We start from the raw sequence: 7260 nt of genomic DNA on the forward strand, positions 1-7260 counted from the left end.
GATCTCAGAAGGAAGAGATAGGAAAGGTCCTTCTCTGCCCATGTTAATACTGACAAATGCTGTGGGCTCAGGCTGCAAGGAAGCGAAGAGGCTCATTCTCACGGAGTGCTTTTTCATTTGATGCTGAAGCCCCATCCTCCAGTTGAAGGCTAGTCAAAGTCTGTGCCTGTGCATCTTTGGGAAATATTGCAAGACGTCTCTATCTGGGCTGCCTTTCAGGAGTTAGAATTAAGTGGGCAGGTTGGGGAGGCAATCTCTGTCCGAATGCCTTTCTTTCTGCTTTATGCATGGGATGAAGGAAGGGGACTGGCAGCCCCATCCCTCTCCCACCCCCACCCCTTATGTCCCTGGAGCATCACCCTGCAACCCAGTCAGATGGGAGGCATTGCTATTGCTGTTGCTATTACTATTTGTGCACCCAGATCCAATGGCTCCTCTTTGAATCTGCCTCTAACAAAACTTTGGCTTGCAATTCTTTACGGATATCACAGAAATGAAGACAGCCCACTCTTAGACACAAACTTGCCTCGCCTTTCTGGCAGGTTTGCCAACTTTTTTAAAAAAAATAAAAACACCAGCCTCGGCTCCTTTGCCTGATCTGCTGACATGAGCAGGTAACAAGGTTTATCTCTTGTGTTGTGAACAGCTGAACATGAATGATGTCTACAGAACATGTTTCTCTAAAAGGTACAAGACCAGGCCAGGCTGGTCAGTTGTCAATCCTGTTCCAGAAAGAAACAAAACAGGATGTAGTTCATTTCCTTCACAGCACGAAATGCGGAGAGGGAAATGTTCATGAATCAAGCCAGTAATAGGGAAGTTTAGGGAAGTTTTAAATGTTTAATGCTGTATTGTGTTTTAATATTCGGTTGGGAGCTGCCCAGAGTGGCTGGGGAAACCCAGCCAGATGGGCGGGGTATAAATAAATTATTATTATTATTAAAAAATAAACGTGGTTTGCTTCCGTCCATCCATCCACCTGTCTGTCCTAGATATTGGAAGTAACAGGCAGAAGAACCATGATCTATAAATGAATGACTGACCAAGGCTCCTGAAATGATAGAAATGGGTCAGCAAACAGATGTAGTTCATATAAGCCATGGGATCTCTTCACCTGTTTTGTTAAATGGAGACTATTTTTCACACACTATTATTTTGTGGTGTTGAACAGATAGATAAGATAGATAGATATTTGTGATTGTGGTTTCAGTTAGAAAAACAAAACAAAAAACCCCCTTTCCTCTCTAGAAGTTTCCCTTTCTTCCCCACTTCCTTCAGTTTTTTCCCAGGTGTTCGTTCTTTCTTTCTTTCTTTCTTTCTTTCTTTCTTTCTTTCTTTCTTTCTTTCTTTCTTTCTTCTTTCCCATCTACACTTCCCTGCCTATTGATTGTGGCAACATCATTCAGCCGGGTACCACAAATGTGCAAAACCAACGTCCAAACAGGCCTTCTTTTTTAATTTCCAAAAAGCCGCACACAGTAAAAAACACACACACACACACACACAGGCCAAGACACACAAGAAGTCTTACCCCTGAGCAAAGGAGACCCTTTCCTTCCCAAACCGCTTCTTCCTGGAGCGCTTTTTCCGCTTCAGAGGCAATATCCGAGTGGGAATCCAGGTAGAGCGGGCCACTCCATTCATCCCTTGATCCACTCATGCATCCCATCATCTGCAGGCAAGAAAGTTTGCATCCTTGTGCTCCCAGCACCTGCCTCCTTGTGGCAGGGGTGCGGCTGCCACATGGGGGGGCCCTGATCCGCCACACGCCCAGGTGCTCTGCACTGACACCATGGGCACACCTGGGGATGCCTGCCCCAACCACTATATATACCCAGCCTGGCCGCATGCTGTGTCCATCAACGGGCTTCCCATTGGCCGCTCCAGTGCCCCCCTCATAAATATTAAAAGCCAGGAGCAAGGATGCCATTGGCTGGGAAAAGAAGGGCAAGCCCCTGGGACAGGAGGAGAGGGGGGGGGGCTGGAGGAAAGGGGAGGGAGGGAGGGGGAGGGGGGAATGGGGTGTGGGCCCTCAGGGAGTTGGAGACATCTGTTCAGCATGCATATTTCATAAAGAAGAAATAGAGAGAGAGGGAAGGGGAGAGGCAGAATGAAAAAGGGAGACAGAAGCCGGCACGCGTCGCCTTCACATAGGAGGGGAATCATTAAAGCTGATTTAACAGAGGCAAATCCCCCCCCCCCCGAAGCCAGCCTTGGCATCACCCTGAATTCTGACAGTTGGTGCAGCGGACTTTCCACTTAGGCTGTGTGTGGAATAGGAGGCCGCGTGGGCCAAGGTGGATTTGCAAAGGCCAGCAGCCAGTGGTCAAGATGTTTGGAGTAGGGGGGCTCTCCCTGAGTCCCCCTCCTTCACGCCGCCCACTTGCTAGCCCCTGGGCCCAGTCAGCACCTCCAGAGGATGAGGCGTGAGGAGGTGACAGCTCCTTCTCCCAACTCCTCTGGCTGCTTGAATGCAGTATGAGCAGAAGGCAGCGTAAGGACGTCAGAAGAGGCTGGCTGCAGGATCAGGCCGGCCAGCCCAGCATCCTGCTGTCAGAGGGGCCAACCAGATGCCTGCAGGAAACCGGGGAGTAAAAACTTGAGTGCAGCAGCGCTCTTGTGGTTCCCAAACAACTGCTATTCCAAGGCGCTCTGCCCCTGGCAGTAGTTTGAGAACATATCCATATGTAGCCACGGATAACCTTATCTTCCGTGAATTAGCGTGATCCTCTTTTTAAGCTGTCCAAGTTGGTGGCCCTCGCTCCACACCGTTTTGGAGCGAACCACAGAGTTTTAACAAAAAGCTGTGTGGAGAAGTACTTTATTTTGCCTGCTCTGAATCTTCCAACATTCAGCTTCGTTAGATGTCCTCACGTTCTAATGTTATGAGAAAAAGCTGTTCTCTATCCACTTTCTCCACACAATGCAAAATAATCATTAGCATATGCCCCCATAATGGCCTTTTTTCTAAACTAAAAAGCTGTATCAAGGACAGGAGGGTTTTTGGGTCTACTTTGGTCCCTGACGGGCCTCAGCCACCATCTGCTGGTGCCACTGCCAGCTCCTGGCCCCTGTCTTGCAACATGAAGCAAGCACACACTTATAGGGTGAGCTGCTTTAAAGTATTTTATTCTTCCAGTTTATATAATACTTTTGTGCGTTCAAAATGCTTTGTAGGCATGCTCTTGTGTTTGTCCTTCTAACCCCCTGCAAAGTTGCATTTATATCACCTGCGGCAGGTTACTGCTTTTACACTTTTTCCAAAAAAAGATACAGGTTGTCTGCCCCATGGGGAAACTTTGGCCTGCCAGGTGCTGCTGAACTACATCTCCCATAATTCCTGGCCATTGGCCATGCTTCCCATGGCTGATGGGAGTTCTTATGTTCAGGGCAGATCCATTGAAATAAATGGATATGTTAATCATGGCTATGAAGTTTAGTGGCTTACTCTAAGTAAGGCTTACTGTGCCATTTTAATGCTTTTGTTCTACATCTGTTTTTACAGTATAATTGTAATACTATGTAAGCTGCCCTGGGAACATTTATTAATTTTTATTTTGTGGATTTATATCTCACCTTTCACCCTATACACAGTTGCCGGGCAGGTCACGGCATAAGGATCACATCAGTTCCGTAAAAAGAAGCCAGTCTTACTTAACAAAAATAAGATTTAAGAGAATACACATGTTCCTCATTTGCTAAAACATTTCTTTACTCCTCAACCTCAAAAGGGTTGACAAAAGGAGGAAGATGTTAAATAACTGCAGGGACAGGGAATTAGAGGGTGGCAATGGGAGTGAGATTATGGCAGAGGAAAGAATACTAACGCTACAAATGATTAGCAGATTAAAACATGAGTACAATCACATGTAATATAACCATAAAATACAAAACCAACAATAATCCAAATACTAGCTGCGGTGAGATACAAACATCAAATAAGCACATGGGTAAAATGTTTAGTTGAGTGTGAGTCTGTGTGGTGGGCAGAGCAAAAACAACCAGAATCCTTTCTGCTTAATTTGGGTCCAGTCACTGAGCAATGCCAGAAATCTCGATGATGGCCCCCAGAATATGCAGCATGTTGTTAACAGCACAGATTTTGCCACACCTGTTGTGGATTTTGTTTCTTGCTTCTTTTAATGTATGGTTTTCATCCCCCCCCCTTTCCCCCACAAACAGCTCAGTTTAAGCATGTTTTCTCTCTGTTTGGGGGGGCGGGGCGGGAAATGTAATTTTAAAAACAACTTTATAATTGGGTTTTCCTCCACTGCCCCTCCATTTAATTGGAGCCATGGACTTCCTGATTTGTAGTTTCTTGTTTTAGCCTGGATGCTCTGCCAGAAGAGGGAAACTTGACCAGTTGCAGCTCGGCCTCCAGGGGAAAGGGAAATGCCCTGCTTGTCCGCACAGTGTTCCTTCCTGTAAAGGGCGCACGAGCCCCAGTGTCCTCCCTGGGCGTGATCACACTGCTAGAACTAGGTTCTGGAATGGAAGCCATCCATCATGGTTAGAGGGTCAGACTAGGACCTGGGAGGCAAGGCTCAAATTCACTCACTGGGTGATCTCGGGCCGATCACTGCCTCTCAGCCGAACCCACCTCTCAGAGTTGTTGTGGGGGATTAAATGAGGAGGGGGAGAACCATGGATGCCACCTCGAGCTCCTTAGAGAAAAATGTAGGCTATAAAGGCAATAAACAAAAAGAAATGACAAGTAACCCATAAAGTCAATAAACATCCGAACCACCCCTGGCCATCCTTCCAGCTCCACTTGCTGACAGGGCAGGTTCAAGTGATCAGCTGCACCTCTGGTCAATGGCAGAGCAAGCCAATTGGGCACCTGGGGTGGCGTGATAGCCCTGCGCCCAGGGGCAGGGCCAGCGCGAGCCGGGGCAGGACGCTCTGTGGGGCCTCCGAGGAGTCTGCCTGCCTCCTCCCACTCAGCCGCCCTATAGCTGGGAGGAGGCAGCAGACCCCTTTGGGGCAGCGCAGAGCCAAGCCACCGCATCACTCCCAGGAAAGACGTGTGGCTCTGGCACGCTGCAGGCCCCGCAGTGAGTGCCGCCCGGCATTTTGTCACCCCCTCAGTGCTGACACCCGGGACAGCCTGCCCCCGCTGCACCCCCCTTCCTCCACCCCTTTCTCTGGTGCCCGTCAGATGTCTCCCATCAGACCCAGCCATTACGACCATGTTGGCTGCAGCTAAAAGGAGTTGTGGTCCAAAATGTCTACGTCTGTTAGGCTTGCTGTTAAAATCACTTCGTATCTGATGCTGAAAACCGCCTTCAAGGTACATTCTGCCTGGGAGTGAATCCCACCAATTGCAGCACAGTCCTCTTTTGAGTACTCTCATTTCAAACATTGCTGAGGGGTGTTTGTGTTCCATTCAGATTGTAAGGCCCTTGGAGCAGGGACCTTCCCTCTTTTAGCTTCTCCGCCGCACCTCTGCGACAAATGCCAACGAGCGCACAAACGGCGCAGCCAACTGCGGATTAATTGTTCCCGAAACCCCTAGCAAACACCCCCTTTGTGCCTCGGATGTTCCTTTTCTGGAAGAAGAGACCTCCTTTTGCAGAATCCGAGCAAATCCAGGCCGACTGTTCCCAGGCCCAGCTCTGGACTGAGTTGCTATGGGCACAGCGGAGGCTGCTGTGAGTGTGTATTTTACAGGGAGGGGGGAGTTGAGCGGGAAGGCAAATGGGAGCCATGAAAACACCAGAGAGGCAACATTTGGCAAGAGGCAAGGCGACATATTGTACAATCCCATGGGGAACCTTGGCTGGCCTGTTCTTGTCAGGCAGAGCAGACGGACTTAACCCTTGAAGGGCTGGCGGAGCGCCGCTGCTGACTCCCCACATGCTTTATTTTAAAGTGAGGAGCAGAAGGAAGATCAGCAGCTGAGAGATAAACCATAGTGGCCATTATCGCTATCATATTAAAAAAAAAACCCCACACCAAATCTTCAGCAACTGGGAAGAGACTCCTCTCCATTAAAATAATAATAACAACAACCTTGATAGGCTTCTTGGCTTAACTTCAACTCCTGGGAATTTCTTTGAAAACAGAATTGTCTTGGAATTGTCTACAAGAAATGAGGGCGATCCCCAACTGCTACAAAGCCATTGCTAGGAACCAAACCCCCCCACACGCCTTCAACGAAAGAGGTGGGTTTTGGTGGGTAAAAGGACTGCCATGGGCTAGAGGCCATAGATGCTGCCATAGGAGAAATCCGCCCTGACTTGGAAGGCTGGACCCCAAATGGAATTATAAATCAGTGTCCTGCTGTAGGGTCTGACAGCAGTCTGTCGTGGTTCCAGCACCGTCCAACATCTTCATTAATTATGTGGGTGAAAAGGCAGAGGGGGAAGCTCATCTGAACGCTATTTTAGGTTTACGTCCTGCGATTTATACACTGCTTGATTGTAAACAAGCCTCAAAGTCGTTTACAAAGGAATAAAACAGTGGAATTATCAGTAAAGTTAGAAACGGCTGTTTAAAACATGCAAATAATAATAATAAAATTGGTGATATAAACATATGAAAACATACATCAGTATTCTGCATACCTGGACAGTCTTGCCTAAACAAAATGTTTTTATCAGGCACCGGAAATTGTACAGTGAAGGCTCCTGCCTGATGCCAATAGGCAGGGAGTTCCAAAGTGTAGGTGCTGCCACACTAGAAGTTCAATTTCTTTAAAAATGCAGGACAAATATTATGTGGCACCTGTAACACGGTCAGTTTTGCAGATTTAAGCGGTCAAGTGGCAATCTGCAAGTAAACGGGTCCTAAATTGTCCAGGGCTTTATTTACTAATAGTAACAACTTGAACTTCGGCCAGTAACAAATTGGCAACCAGTGCGGACCTATGAGCACTTATGTGTTTTAAACTGGATTTGATCCTCACTATGGTTGGCAATTGGGAAGCCACCTCAAATGTAGGAGCGATGAAGCAGACTGTCAAAATTCCTAACGAACCATTGTAGTCTGCCCAGGAAATGCCTAGACTTGCTAGGCTATGTCCGAGAGCCTATTGGAAATTCTGCCACTTGCACCTGATCACAGGAAGCGTCTCCAGGTAGGACCCTCCTGCCCATAAATGTTTGTGGAGGATAATGCTATGAAACAGTGCACCCCGAATGCCAGTTGTTGGGAATAACAAGTGAGGAGAGTTGTTCTTGTTCTGGAGTCCTGCTTATGGGCTTCTTGCAGGCATCTGGGTGGCCACAGTAAGAACAGGATGCTGAACTAGGTGGGTCA

Source organism: Podarcis melisellensis (assembly GCF_964234715.1).
Source record: "Podarcis melisellensis genome assembly, chromosome: 16".
Lineage (NCBI taxonomy): Eukaryota > Metazoa > Chordata > Lepidosauria > Squamata > Lacertidae > Podarcis > Podarcis melisellensis.